Below are 16,503 nucleotides of genomic sequence, written 5' to 3'. Positions count from 1 at the left end.
GGGACCCGGGTTCGATTCCCAGCTCGGGTCCCAGTCTGTGTGGAGTTTGCACATTGTCTGCGTGGGTTTCCTCCGGGTGCTCCGGTTTCCTCCCATAGTCCAAAGATGTGATGGTTAGATGCATTGGCCATGCTAAATTGACCCCAGTGTCAGGAGGATTAGTAGGGTAAATATGTGGGGTTACAGGAATAGGGCCTGGGTAGGATTGTGGTTGGTACAGACTGAATGGGCCGAATGGCCTCTTTCTGCACTGTAGGGATTCTATGATTCTAAGTGTTTTCAGAGAATTTCTTAACAAGTCATGGAGAAACGTGATTGTTGATGTGTTTCTTTCTACACAGAAAGATTTTACACGGAAGATTTAGTCTGATTACCTCACAATATGTGTTCTCATAACTGTGTAGTCTTGCTTCAAGAAATATTGTTAGCCGCTCAGCAGCACAATGCTGATTCACCTTGGAGAATTAAAAGCTGCTATCACCTTATCATTCAGTTTGAAGTAACCATTTAGTCATGAACTCAAATTTCAAGTATTCTGTCAAAGGTATCGCAGCGACTGAAAGTATTCAGCAGAATGGAGGAGTGAAGACACAATGTGCTGTAAAAGCAGCAGAAGGCTACCAGGCCAACGTGATGAACTTGGCCAAGAACGCATTAAGAAAAGGCGAGTAGCAGGCAGGGTGCCAGTTAAACAGCTCACAGGCCAGAGCAGCACTAGCATGGAATCAAACAAGCTTGCACTGTGTGTCTCTTCCCGGAAGGTCAGTTACAGGAGAAGGGCCAGAGACAGAGCATCAGACCCAGCCAATCCAGCCCTTATTTGGTTGGTGAGCCTTGTCACTGTGTTAACTCAAAGAAGCAGAGTATATATGTGAGTAATTTTGCCACAACAGAGGCCGATTGTGGCACCCATATCACCTTCCTCACTGAAATCAGCTCTGCTTCTGGCCTGTGAGGCTTTCTGCCCTCTCCTACTGTTTTTGGGGCAGATGTGGGCCAGGTCGGGTGGCATTTTACTGCAATTCTGTCATGTATCTCTGTGTAATGTGTTACATCATCAGAGGCATTGGGAAATTTTCCCTATCTTCCATCCTGGACTGTAAGCAAACAACACCAATGTAATAAAGCTGGTTAAGAACCCGTGTGGCTAACTTTTCATTCGCTTATCTTTGCTGTTTGAGTGGGCTGACCACTTTGATATACAACACTGTGCAGGGCTCAGTTTGGGTGTTTGTAATAAATTGCGGGTGACTCGATGTGACTCAAAGTAACAAAGACTTTATTGCCAAAAATAAATAAGTATATAAACAAAAGGTGAGACTGAATCAACTATGTGACTGAATAACTCTCCTCCCAGGTTCCAATCATGATACCTCCTTGACCAGGGATGCGCACACTTGCTTCCAATTGGCTCAGGTTTTTGTCTTGACAATCCATAGAGTCTGGCCTAGTCACATGGCCTCAGGTAACGCCCCCTCAAAGGACCACGTTACCACAATGTTTAAAATGGTTACTTTGAAGATAGAAGTGCTTTTTTCCTTTCTAACTTTTTCAGCGTAACTATTAGTTCAACAGTGGCAGAACCATGGTTCCCAGTGCGGTACAATAGTCCAGGGGAAGTGAGCGCTTCTGGACGATTGCTGGGTAAACCCTTTTGTGGAAACTCCTGAGAGGGGTTCCCCAGCACATCATTGGGGTATCCCCCAAATCCGACACTGGGAAGCCATTGGTGCCATTGTTTGGGGCCAATGATCTGCTCAATCCTGTGTTGTGTGAGAGCTTGGCATTATTGTATTCATGTGTGTACGAGTGCAGGGGTTACATCCTGAGTCACCAGCTATATATGGTCAGTGGATAGCCCTCTTCACCCTGAAACTACCCTCTAGTTTGCCACAGTGGCTCAAATGCAGATTGCACAGTGACTGCTGCAGAATGAAGGCATCATGACAGCTCCCAATATATCACGCATTGAGCTGTGTGATTTACTGCTTCTGGTCGGGGTGACACGGTGGCACAGTGGTTAGCACTGTTGCCTCACACCGCCAGGGACCCTGGTTGGGTCACTGTCTGTGTGGAGTCTGCACATTCTCCTCGTGTCTGCGTGGGTTTCCTCCAGGTGCTCCAGTTTCCTCCCACAGTCCAAAGATATGCGGGTTAGGTTGATTGGCCATGCTAAATTGACTCTTGTGTCAGGGGGATTAGCAGAGTAAATATGTGGAGTTACGGGAATAGGGCCTGGGTGGGATTGCGGTCGGTGCAGACTTGATGGCCGAATGGCCTCCTTCTGCATTGTAGGGCATCTATAGTTAAACAGCTGGATGTTAAGGGAGTCTGATTTGTGCATCCCAATTGACAGGTGCCATCTGCAAAGTGATGTGTGTGCAATCAATGGCCGCCTACAAGAGGAAACCTGCAATCAGCGTAAAGTTGTGTCTTTCTTCACCTGTTCTCTGCTAAAAGCTCTCTCTCCTTTACACACCATACAGCAAAGTGCGAGATGTTGCAAACATACGCCTATCCCAGCTGGAGGGAGCCTGGCACATAGTGGTTCATGGCCGTGGTCAACTCTACAACCACACTGTGGTCTTTAAGCTGCTCAGAGGTTGCACTTGCGGTTTGAGCAGGTGGCAGATTTCACGATAAGGAAGTCCTTACTGAAGCACAGATATCTCACACGTTGTCCCTCGCAGAGGTTCTGGTGAGAGGATTGCACCCTGAACATTCTGGTGTCCTCCTGAGAACGCTTCTCCTCTCCTCCCCCTCTCCCTCACAGGAGTATGTCCTGCAGTTCATTCTGCTAGCTCTACTATATCCTAATGCCTGCTCCTGCACCTATGGCTGGGAGCAAGCGGCAGAAACCTGGACCTAGTTGTTGGATCAAGCACATGACACAACACTCCCTGTAAACATTCAGGAATTCTACAAAGCATCAAAGAGTCTCCAGCCTGCAGAAACTGAACAGCTAACCTGAAGGTAGTTGATGATCTCTCTAAATATTGCTGGTTGCAGGAGGAGAATGCATTCTCCTGCTGAACATGTGACTTTGATTTATTATTGTCACCTGTATTGGGATACAGTAAACTGTATTGTTATACAGTCAAAGCATACCATACTGCACAACGCGTTCTCAGGAGGACACCAGAATGTTCAGGGTGCAATCCTCTCACCAAAACCTCTGCGAGGGACAACGTGTGAGATATCTGTGCTTCAGTAAGGACTTCCTTATCGTGAAATCTGCCACCTGCTCAAACCGCAAGTGCAACAAAAGGGGGAAAGGAAAGGATAGGGTGCAGAATGTAGTATTACAGTCATAGCTAGGATGTACAGAAAGATCAACTTCATGCAAGGTAGGTCCATTCAAAAGTCTGACAGCAGCAGGGAAGAAGCTGTTCTTGAGTCGGTTGGTACGTGACCTCGGACTTTTGTATCTTTTTCTCGAAGGAAGAAGGTGGAAGAGAGAATGTCCGGGGTGTGTGGGGTCCTTAATTATGCTGGCTGCTTTTCCGAGGCATGGTCAGTCACGTTTGACAAAAAGATGATGTTATTTGGAGTGTTCAACTCTAAAACGGCTTTGCTAGTGTCAAATCAGCATTGCAGAAATGTTAGCAAAGTGATAGAGTTTCTGGAGAATGTGAGGCTGCAGAAACAGACGGTTGGCAGTCACATGTCTGTAAAGACAGCCGACAGCTTGAACTTTATTGGCACAGGAGATGAAAAGAAAGAAATTGAAAATGACTTGGATCAACCTAATTTCACCAAAAAAATACAAATGCTACACATCTAAATTTTGTGCCATCTGCCCTTGGCTACGTGGGTAGCGGAGGAGGAGATGGCCTAGTGGTATTATCGCGAAACTATTAATCCAGAAACTCAGCTAATGTTTTGGGGACCTGGGTTCGAATCCCACCACGGCAGAGGGTGGAATTTGAATTCAATAAAAAAAAATCTGGAATTAAGAATCTACTGATGACCGTGAAACCATTGTCGGAAAAACCAATCTGGCTCGCTAATGTCTTTTAGGGAAGGAAATCTGCCGTCCTTACCCAGTCTGGTCTACATGTGAGTCCAGACCCACAGTGATGTGGTTGACTTTCAACCACCCTCTGAAATGACTGAGCAAGCAACTCAGTCCAAGGGCAACTAGGGTTGGGCAATAAATGCTGGTCCAGCCAGTGACATCATGTCCCACAAATGAATTTTAATAAAGTTCAAGCATTGTATGCATTCTGTAAGTGAAATTTTTATTTTGCAATTTGTGGTAAAATTCAGCAGCAGTAATAAAGTATCCTCATTGTTTCTGTTTGTGGATGTATTTTCTAGATAACTTTGAGGCGTATTAATGGAGAAATTGTAAACACATAGTGACACACTTAATAAACTAAAAATGACCCATTTATCCCGATTCTGTTTCCTGTGCATTACCCAATCCTCTAATCATAGAAACATAGCAGCCTGAACACCATGAGCACTTACATTGTGCAGTAACTGTTGTGATATTGCCTACATACCATTGTAATGTAAAGATGTTGGTCAGAGCAAGGGCTAATGTAGGACTGGAAGACAGCGTCACCCACAGTGCAATGCATAGAGACACAAGAACTTTTGCTATTGAGGGAGTACAGAGAAGGTTTACCAGACTGATTACTGAGGTGGCGGGACTGATGTGGGAGGAATCTCATAGAAGCCTATGAAATTCTAACAGGACTAGACTTTTTGTGATTCATGTACCAGGACACCCAGATACCTCTATAACCACTGACTTCTGCAATCTCGCCACATTTAAATAGTAAACTGCTTTCTATTCTTCCTGCCAAAGTGAACAAGTTCATCTTTCCCCAAGTTATACTCCATCTTTCAGATCTTTGCCCACTCACTTAGCCTCTCTACCTCCTCTTAACTTCTTGGTGTCATCAGCACATTTAGCTACCATACATTCACTCCCTTCATCCAAGGCATTAATTTAGATTGTAATTTAGAACCCAGCACTGATCCCTGTGGCACTCCGCTGGTTACAGTTTGCCAAACCATAAAATACCCATTTATCCCTACTCTATGCTTCCTGTTAACCAATTCTTTATCCATGCTAATATGTCATCCCCACCTACAGACACTGTAGGACAGAATATACAGGAAGAAATAAATGGTGTGCGTAAGAAAAGTTCTATAATCCTGGGTGACTTTAATCTACATGCCTGAGAAAATAAGGGTTTTTAAAAAAAAAAACTTTTGGCTTCATCTGCTGGTGCATCTTACGATTGTGAGTTCCGTCCCCTGGATTCTACCCAAATTGTTGCCCAGCTCCATTACTTTGTTGTTTCCCTTTACTATATATCCTCTCATGATCCCTCCCATCCACTACTTAGTTTAAAGCTCTCTCTACATGGTATTCTTAATATATTAAAACATCCCAAGGCAATTCATAGGGGCATTACCAGGCAAAATTTGGTACCATATAGAATGTTAGGATAAATTACTAAAAACCTGATCAAAGATTCAGGTTGCAAGGAGCACCTTAAAAAGAGAAAGGTAGTGAGATGGTGGGATTTAGGAAGGGAATTCCAGAGATTCAGTCTACACTGCTAAAAGCAGGGGTGTCAAAGATGAGCGAAGGAAATTTGAGATGCAGGAGGCCCAGAATGATCAGAATACAGATAGGCTCACCTTAGTTACGTGGGCAAACAACTAAAGTTAGCATTGCAGTAAGAAAGAGATGATGGGATGAGGAAAATTAAATTAAAAATAAGAAAAGGTAGCCCAATACTTTGCAGTTGATTTAAGAAGGGCAGCTTGGGTTTTGTCCTTCTATGCGCGCCAACCCATAATTTTGCGCTCAAAGGGAGTGGACAAGAAACTGCAGGCTAGCAATCACCAACAGGAAATCTCAACATGCCGGTCTTACCAAGTTCTGTTAATATTCATAAATTTCCCAAGCTTTCTTCTCAAAAATTAATGTGATTTAAAAGTATATGATAAAATAATACTTCGCAATCATTAAGAATTTATTACCTATATACTGGCCCTTTGAAAGCATTTCCTCTTAATACTAGGACTACCTATTCCAAGGCCTTACTTCTTCAGGGCCACCAAAGGTGCTGCTTTGGAATATATTTTCTCTCTTGTTTCTGTTGTCATTTCTTTGCTAGATTTTCTTCTTTCAGTGGGCCATTGTACATAGGTCAACACTAGGCACAGTTAGACTCCATACAATATGTAGAGCATCTATTGTCAATAGAGCATCAGCCATTAAGTTGCACTGTCAGCCAAAGCATGGCCCTGAACATCCACACAATGTTAATCAAGAGTCAGATTGCCAGTCCGATCCTCACTGCTGACCTTTATACCCATCAGCTCCTTCCTCACCCAACCTCTCGACTCAACCTGGTGAGAACTGTCTAGTTTAGGCCTTGTGCGGAGGTAAGGAAACCATTCCCCCCTTTTAATGGCATAAAGGTCCACCACTTTGAGAAGCCAGGGGGAAGGTAAATTTGTAAGGTATAGGGGTAGGATTGGGGATGGGGGGGCAGTCAGAAGGGATAGTGAGTGGGAGATCAGGAGAATCCATATTATAATTACCCAGTTTGATTCTTCAAACTTATCCCAGGTAACTATTATGGTAAGACAGTTGGAACCATCCAAAGTTTGCGATTTATATTGTACTTTGAGGGTTTTGATTGCAGGGCAGTTGCCCGACGGAAGTTTTAAAGTTTATTTTTTAGTGTCACAAGGCTTACATTAACACTGCAATGAAGTTACTGTGAAAATCCCCTAATTGCCACACTCCGGCGCCTGTTCGGGTACACTGAGGGAGAATTTAGCATGACCAAATGCACCTAACCAGCACATCTTTTGGACTGTGGGAGGAAACTGGAGCTCCCAGAGGAAACCCACACAGACAAGTGACCCAAACCGGGAATCGAACCCGGGTCCCTGGCGCTGAGAGGCAGCAGTGCTAACCACTGTACCACAGTATCAGCCTGGAAGTTTGAACTTCCGGGGGAGTTCCCCAGTTACAATGCCTCAGGGCTAAGTTATGGAGTTTATTTTACAGCAAAGTTTATTTAATTGGCAGACAGAAAAGCAAACAAAGTCTATTTGGGAAAAGAGGCAACAGCAAACAAGATGCGACCAAAACTGCTACTAGCAACCTTCCTGATAAAAGCAGTGATTTTTCTGTCAGTGCTGGATGGCACTGCACATTATAAGCAATTAATTACTGATGTACACAGCAGTGCAATATCCAGGCACAGATGGGGGAGTTTTCCAACACCTTACATTTTGGCCAGGAATAGTCATCACCATTGTTTGGCCAGGTAGGGGTCACCATGGCACGACACCGTTCTTTATTCAGCCAATGGACAACATCATTGGCATTTTGCTCTCGTGGACTCTGAAGTTGACAAACCTAGAAGAAAAGTAAATTAAATGGGCACACAGACTGGGCAGCCATTAGAATAAAAAAAATTGGAAAACTAATGTTACTTTAGAACTGGAAGGAACTGAGTTTTATTTGGAGATCAAAAAGATATGACATTTAACATAGAAAGGAAGAGAATTGATGAACTAAAATTGGGATAACACCCCTGGTCTGCATGGATTGCATAGTAGAAGCACTATTTTTTTTATATAACACAAACATATTTCCATTAAAAATAGAGGATTAGGGATAGATAGTGATTTCTATATTCAAAAAGGGCATTGGAGCAAGTCCACAAAAGTATAAACCAGTATCCTGGAGCCAAGACTTCATACTATATTTTGATGAAATACATAGATATGACCCCGGCTAATTTATATATATTTTTTAAACTGGACAAAAGCTTTAAAGACTCAAGACATGACTGGCTAGGACTCAAACAAAAGGAAGTTTCTAGCATTCAGAACACTTGTTACCTTGTTATTTCTAAAGAAGTGCTAATGTCCTCTGCGACTGCAGAGATCAAATCCCAAGGAATTGTGCAAAGGCAATTTGCACTTCTATGGCCAAGTCTGGGCCAACAGAGACAATCATTCTGCAAGAACAAAGGGCCCTGAAATCTCTTTTTGAAATTAATGGTTGAAACATTAACCCCCTCAACAATCCAGACAAAAGAAAATACAATTTTGTCCAAACTCAAATGGAGAAATGATCTCCAGTTGGCAGAACCTTGCTCTGTGGAGCTGCACAACTCAGACTGCCATCTTCCATCAAACAGCAGCCCAGAATAAGGCTCCATCCAGGTAAAGGATGTTTCTGCTGGGACTTCCAAACTACTGTACCGGTGCCTACATTTCATTGTGGACGTTATTGCGACTGGAAAATTGAATTATCCAGTATCAGTCTTTAGCCTGCCGACTCTGAAATAATACACGGTTGGACTTTTGATTCTCAACTCTGGACTCCATGAAATAATTCTTATTTTCTCTGTGGTCTTTGCCCTATATCTCTATCTTTTATCTTTCTTTTACTATATGGATGCAAAGAGTGCTGGTGGTAGGGTTAACATTCTTGTATCATAGACTCCCTACAGTGTAGAAGGAGGCCATTCGACCCATCAAGTCTGCACCGGCCACAATCCCACCCAGGTCCTATTCCCGTAACCCCACATATTTATTCTGCTAATCCCCCTGACACCAGGGTCAATGTAGCATGGCTAATCAACCTAACCTGCAAATCTTTGGACTGTGGGTGGAAACCAGAGTGCCCAGAGGAAACCCACACAGACACAGGGAGAATGTGCAAACTCTACACAGACAGTGACCCGAGGCCGGAATTGAACCTGGGTCCCTGGCACTGTGAAGCAGCAGTGCTCACCACTGTGCCACCCACTTCCCATGTTTGCGTGTGTGTGTATAAATAAACTACTCCTCTGATTTAACTCTATTTGAATGGATTTATTATTGTCACATGTGGCGGCACGGTAGCACAGTGGTTAGCACTGCTGCTTCACAGCTCCAGGGACCTGGGTTCAATTCCTGGCTCGGGTCACTGTCTGTGTGGAGTTTGCACATTCTCCTCGTGTCTGCGTGGGTTTCCTCTGGGTGCTCCGGTTTCCTCCCACAGTCCAAAGATGTGCGGGTTCGGTTGATTGGCAATGCTAAAATTGCCCCTTAGTGTCCCGAGATGTGTAAGTTAGAGGGATTAATGGGTAAATATGTAGGGATATGGGGGTAGGGCCTGGGTGGGATTGTGTTCAGTGCAGAATCGATGGGCCAAATGGCCTCTTTCTGCACTGTAGGGTTTCTATGATTCTATGTATTAACATAGTGAAAAGTATTGTTTCTTGTGTTATACAGACAAAGCATACCGTTCATAGAGAATGAGAGTGCAGAATGTAGTGTTACAGTCAAAGGTAGGGTGTAGAGAAAGATCAACTTAGTGCAAGGTAGGCCCATTCAGAAATCTGAAAGCAAAGGGAAGAAGCTGCTCTTGAGTCAGTTGGTACGTGACCTCAGACTTTTGTATCTTTTCCCCGAAGGAAGGTGGTGGAAGAGAGAATGTCCGGAGTGCGTGGGGTCCTTAATTATGCTGGCTGCTTTGCCGAAGCAGTGGGAATTGTAGACAGAGTCAATGGATGGGAGGCTGGTTTGCGTGATGGACTGGGCTACATTCAAGACCTTTTGTAGTTCCTTGTGGCTTAGGGCAGAGTAGGAGCCATACCAAGCTGTGATACAACCAGAAAGAATGCTTTCTATGGTGCATCTGTAAAGGTTGGTGAGAGTCGTAGCTGACATGCCAAATTTCCTTAGTCTTCTGAGAAAGTAGAGACATTGGTGGGCTTTCTTAACTATAGTGTCGGCATGGAGGGACCAGGACAGGTTGTTGGTGATCTGGACACCTAAAAACTTGAAGCTCTCAACCCTTTCTACTTCATCCCCATTGATGAGTTTGTTGTGGAGTTGTTAACCAAACTTTGATCACATCAAAATGGAGTTGGGGAAAATACAGCACTTCTATAGGGGAAAATCAAAACATCTTTGTTTACGGACAGGTGGTGAGAAATCATAAGAACATGAGAAGAACATAAGAAATAGGAGCAGGAGTAGGCCATCTAGCCCCTCGAGCCTGCCCCGCCATTCAATAAGATCATGGCTGATCTGAAGTGAATCAGTTCCATTTACCCACCTGATCCCTATAACCCCTAATTCCCTTACCCATCAGGAATCCATCTATCCGTGATTTAAACATATTCAACGATCAGGGATGTTTAAATTAATCCACCCTCCTGACCATACAACCAACTAATTTGATGTTGACAGTAGGAATGATAATATAATCTTTAACTGAAAGATGCAATTGAACAATAGGTGGAAACTGAAAATACAATAGTTAGCATGAAATTTGCAAGGCAAGGCCATTCTTGACCAAGTAACAGAGAGAGGAGACGGTAATTAATGCAGCACATAATACATTTGGATTTTCAAATGGCATTTGATAAGAGTCTGCATAGCAGACGAACAAGTAGCAGAATGAACAGCAAACTGGTTTCAAAACAGACTAGTTACATAGAATAGCAAAAGGTGAGAAGCATTTTTTCCACAACGATTGGTGCTAGGACCACTGTTCACCACATTAAAATGATCTGGACTTGGGATTTGGAAACGTCATATTAAAATTTCTGAGTATAGTTATCACTAAGGAGACAAAATCATCTGACCTAATGGTCAGAATTCTCCGGCCGTTCACACCGGCAGGATTGTCCGGTTCTGCCGGCAGTGCACTCTCACCTGCAGGCGTGGGGTGATGTCAATGGGAATTCCTATTGACAGCTAGCAAACAAAATGTGCCACCACTCGCTGGCAGGAAACACGCGGTTGTAGGGCCGGAGAATCTCAATATCTTATTGTGAGGCTTGATGTCAAATTGTGCTTCATAACTCTCCTACAAAGCATCTTGCCATAAATCAAATGAGGCTCCCAGATGTTACTCAACTCTAGTTTCTTGCAGAAGGTGCCACTGATGTACAAGCAAAGAACAAAGAACAGTACAGCACAGGAAACAGGCCCTTTGGCCCTCCAAGCCTGTGCCGCTCCTTGGTCCAACTAGACCAATTGTTTGTATCCCTCCATTCCCAGGCTGCTCATGTGACTATCCAGGTAAGTCTTAAACGATGTCAGCGTGCCTGCCTCCACCACCCTACTTGGCAGCGCATTCCTGGCCCCCACCACCCTCTGTGTAAAAAACGTCCCTCTGATATCTGAGTTATACTTCGCCCCTCTCACCTTGAGCCCGTGACCTCTCGTGATCGTCACCTCCGACCTGGGAAAAAGCTTCCCACTGTTCACCCTATCTATACCCTTCATAATCTTGTACACCTCTATTAGATCTCCCCTCATTCTCCGTCTTTCCAAGGAGAACAACTCCAGTTTACCCAATCTCTCCTCATAGCTAAGACCCTCCATACCAGGCAACATCCTGGTAAACCTTCTCTGCACTCTCTCTAACGCCTCCACGTCCTTCTGGTAGTGCAGCGACCAGAACTGGACGCAGTACTCCAAATGTGGCCTAACCAGCGTTCTATACAGCTGCACCATCAGACTCCAGCTTTTATACTCTATACCCCGTCCTATAAAGGCAAGCATACCATATGCCTTCTCCACCTGTGTTGCCACCTTCAAGGATTTGTGGACTTGATTAGCGTGCAGGAAGTACTTTGCCCTTTTATCACAATTAAACTAGCCTGTTAAACAACAAACCTCAATAACAAGTAATAATTAACATCAAGATTAAACTAATTCACTTTCAGGTATTATATCAAGATCATTACCAATAACAGGTACAACTGGCAAAATCCAAAGCCATTCTGTCTAAAATTAACATGGAGAATTGAAAAAAAAGCAGAAAATGCAATTATGAGGTCAAGTAATCGTAGCTCAAATCTTCATTGTCCTTCAGCTATGGGCGCTCTGAAGTGTAAATTGCCATGAAAATCATGACTCAATAGAGGCTAGTTAGACTCTACCAAAGGGCCATCGTTCTTCACAGCAAAATGGAACCAGTGTTGGTGAAAGTATAAAGATTACAGCAGACATGTAGCCATCTTAAACAAGATAGTGAAGTGCAACTCATTTGAAACTCAATTGCTAAAACTGGATAAATGTTGAAACTGACATGATAACTTAGCTATCATTTATGAAGGAAACCTTCTTGGACTCGGTATAAAAAGCTTTATGGCCTGCTGAATCATCTACATAAAGACTAGCATTCAATCAGCCTTTTTGATTACTTTCCACATCTGTTCATGGCATTTTGAATGGTCTGTGTACCAGGACATCCCATATTCTCTAACTTTTCACCATTTAGAAAGTACCCTGTTCTATCCTTTTTAGGCTTCAAGTTGATGATCTTACATTTAGAATCATAGAATCCCTACAGTGCAGAAGGCGGCCATTTGGCACCGACCTCAATCCCACCCAGGCCCCATTTCCATAACCCCACATATTTACCCTGCTAATCCCCTTGACACTAGGGTCAATTTACATTGGCCAATCAACCCAACCCACACATCTTTGGTGTGGGAGGAAACCCACGCAGACACGGGGAGAATGTGAAAACTCCACACAGTGACCCAAGGCCGGAATTGAACCCGGGTCCCTGGTACTGTCAGGCAGCAGTGCTAACCACTGTGCCGCCCCACATTTGCCTACATTGAAATCCATTTGCCAGTTTTCCCCTTAATCCCATCAACATCCCTTTTGTAATTTGATACCTGCAACTACACTAGTTACAATGCCACTTAGCTTTATGCCATCCACAAATTTGGATACGTGGCTTAGGTAACTGGAGCTACTTGTTAAATGCCAATGTCAAGTTGACAATAACTGCTGATGGTTTGTAAATTTGATGCTTCAAGTCAAAAGAAACCAGCCTGAGCAGATTAACTTTCTTTTTTAGAGTTAACTTTTGCACGTACAACAAAGTACGGCGATCTGAAGATTTGGTGTGTAACAAGATTAGAATCTTTCTGCTTTACCGTTCAAGTGTCGCTCTTCGCTTAGTGGCAGCACATTTGCATTCAAGCCAGAAGTTGCATGTTTAAAGACCTATGTACATAATCTAGTTTGACGCTGCAATGCAGTACTGAAGGAGGACTAATGAAGCTGGTCCCAAAGATGCCTGAAATTCTCCCTGATGTATGCACAAGATCCCATGGCACTGTCAGAAAGCAGGAGACCAGACAGAAATGTGTTTGGGCCTTTTGTTTTTGACCTAGACTCAAGTCACGCACCCAAACACACAGGTCTGAGGCTGCCACAGCAATAATCTATTCTGGCTCTGACAGTGGCCTTCAGCTAAGCTCTGAGAAAAAGGTTGATCACGAGATTTTTTTTTGGGAAGTAGTTGGCGGGTGTGGGGGAAGATGCACTCTTTAGCCGACTTTGAGAGAAAGCTACACATTTGACAATTCACCTGCAGTTTGTTGCTGTAAAGTATTAGTGGGGACTGATGCACAAATAGGTAACCCAGACCATCAAGTCCAATTTCTTAAATTCTTAATTCGTTTGGGATTTTATCTAAACTGCTTAATTTGATAAATGGTGACTTATTTAAAACAGTGACTCAAATCAATACTGCAATATTTGATCACACGAGATAGGGCTTTTAGTTAATTTTCTACAGCATATTATGAATTAACCTCAACGAAGACCAGATGACATCACTTGATCTTTAAAATGTCTCCTCCCCACACCTGTTACAAATTCCCAGAATCCCTCAAAATAACTGATCCAAGGGTGTGATCTTACTGGCCCGCTGCGCTAAAGGGCGTGAAGCAGATTTGCAGAAGATTGATTTCATTTCAATCCTATTAGTGAGGCTGGCACAGCGGTTTCCAGCCTCCCGGGCGCTCCCCCCCTCGTTGGCAATTGGGGGAAGCAGGGACCACTTGCCTTGATCTTGCCGGGGAGGGTGGGGGAAAAGAAATATCGGTGGCCACTGAAGCCAATGGGTGGTTGGGGGCATGGCTGGGCAGTGCCCAAGGCATTGCCAGCTAGACACTGCTCACCAGCACCCTGGCAGTGCCCACCAGGCACCATGACTGTGTCAGGGGCAGTGCCAAGGGGAGGGGTGGGGCCAGAGTTGGATGGGGCTAATGGGGTGGAGTGCTGCTGGGGACGTATGCAAGGGGAAAGGGAGGGGATAGGGTGAGAACCAGCAAACATGGGAGGGACGGGGGGTGGACTGCAGAGGGGGCCGTGTTCGGAGGAGGGGGCTCATTACAAATCTCCCAACTATCAATAGAATTGACAGGATGGGAAGATTCCACGGCCAAGCTTGCTGAAAAAAACCAGTATTAAACACATCGGTTATAACACTTTTTGGTAAGATTGCGCCCCAAGTCTAAAACAACAATCACCTGAATGTAAACTACTTGAGAGTTTCCCATGTGAGATGATGAAATGAGACACTATTTGGCACATTGCTATTGTCCCAACAGACTGTGCACAGCTGTAGATTTACCCCAACTTCAGTAAGCTTTCGAAGCAAGTGGTTAACCAGTCTGAAAACACCCTGAAAATGCCATATTGGAGTAGAATGGAATTATGGTAATGTGTAAAGTGTTTAATGATTTAAATCTCTTGCACAAACAGCTATTCACTTTTTATAAAAAACATTCCATGTTTGCCATATTTACTCTGGAATTTAAAAGACCTGAAGGATAACTTTACTCAGTCAGCCATAAGATATAGAAGCAGAATTAGGCCATCGGCTCATCAAGTCTGCTCCGCCATTCAATCATGGCGTATAAGTTTTTCAACCCCGTTCTCCCGCTTTTTCCCCGTAATCTTTGATCTCCTTACCAATCAAGAACCTATCTATCTCTGTCTCAAATACACTCAAATCACCTGGCCTCCAAGCCCTCTGTGGTAATGAAATCCCCATTCACCACCCTCTGGCTAAAGAAATTCCTCCTCATCTCAGTTCAAAAGGGTCCCTTTTAGCGGGCCCCTATATTCTGAGGCTGTGCCCTCAGATCCTAGTCTCACCTACTAATGCAAACATCTTCCTCCTCTATCCAGGTCTTTCAGTATTCTGTAAATTTCAGCAAGATCCTTCCTCATCTTAAACTCCATCAGACCCAGGCCCAGAGTCTCAGAATGGGAATTCCAAAACTTTTGTACTGGCCATAAAATGTTCTAAATGTGTGTAGCTCTAGTCAAACTATTTCAGAAAAATTACAGAAAAAAATCCTGCTGGAGGATCGAAGTGACTGGGTCCAATATGGTTGGATATGCACGGAAGTGTGCTGAGAAAAAACAATTCACCCAGTTGTAAGAGGTAACTTCGGCTTGCTCTTTTATCACATGCTCTATCCCAACTTACCCTCATGGCAACTGATCTTAATAGACAACTTAGCACAAAGGTGGCACAGCGCCTAGCACTGCTGCCTCACAGCGCCAGGAACCCAGCTTCGATTCCCAGCTTGGGTTTTTGTCCGTGCGGAGTCTGCACGGGTTTCCTCCGGGTGCTCCAGTTTCCTCCCACAGTCCGAAAGTCGTGCTGGTTAGGTGCATTGGCCATGCTAAATTCTCCCTCGGTGTACCCAAACAGGCACCAGAGTGCGGGAACGAGGGGATTTTCACAGTAACTGCATTGCAGTGTTAATGTAAGCCAACTTGTGACACAAGTAAATTAACTCCAGAAACTTCAAACTTTAGAAAGAGAGGGAGATTCAAAAATGCAAAATAGTAAATCAACATAATTTACTGATGGGGTTTCCATTTACTGAATAAGTGCTGGTTGAGTTGTTCCAAATTCTGAAGTTAGGGCATGGATCTTTCAAACTGTTCTATATTTGGAAGCCACGACAACAGGGAGTCCCTGTCCTAGCCTGTGGCAGGGTCACTCTACTCAAAAGGGACAAACAATGCTACCATTGGAGAAGATGTGTTTTAGCAGTACAGAACAGTTGTTGCTAAATACTGGTAAAATGATAAGTATGACATAATTTTTAAAATCACATGGAGTGAACTTTCTGGGATCACATGACATAACCTATGGAAAGGTTTGAGAACCTACCCTCTTAAAATACTTAAATTCAAGTTCATGAAAATAAATAATTCAGTTGAAACAAGGCACCCTCAAAAGAAAAATGTTTTAGGTTTAGGGCAAGTGGAAGAAGTCAATGCACCATGACTCACCTGCTGATTAAGCAATTCAGGTTTATTTCTAGTGGATGACTACTGAACCAACCAAATTACAGAAGGCAAATGCACATAAACAAGATGCCAGTATATACTGTATTTAAGTGATAGGAATGGTTAGTGACTATTATTTAATCATTAAATATTTTAAAAATTAAAGGAATACTTGTCTAATTTCTACAACTTCACTATATACACATCAAGCCAATTAGTGTCAGAGTTTTACAACAGGGAAAGAGGCCCTTCGGCCCATTGTGTCCATGCTGACTATCAAGCACCCATCTCTTCTAATCTCATTCATAGAATCCCGACAGTGCAGAAGGAGGCCATTCGGCCCATCGAGTCTGCACTGACCACAATCCCACCCAGGCCTTATTCTCA

This window comes from Mustelus asterias, chromosome 23 (genome assembly GCF_964213995.1).
Source record: "Mustelus asterias chromosome 23, sMusAst1.hap1.1, whole genome shotgun sequence".
Classification (NCBI taxonomy): domain Eukaryota; kingdom Metazoa; phylum Chordata; class Chondrichthyes; order Carcharhiniformes; family Triakidae; genus Mustelus; species Mustelus asterias.
The sequence above is the reverse complement of the archived record's forward strand: the minus strand, read 5'-3'. Positions refer to the sequence as shown.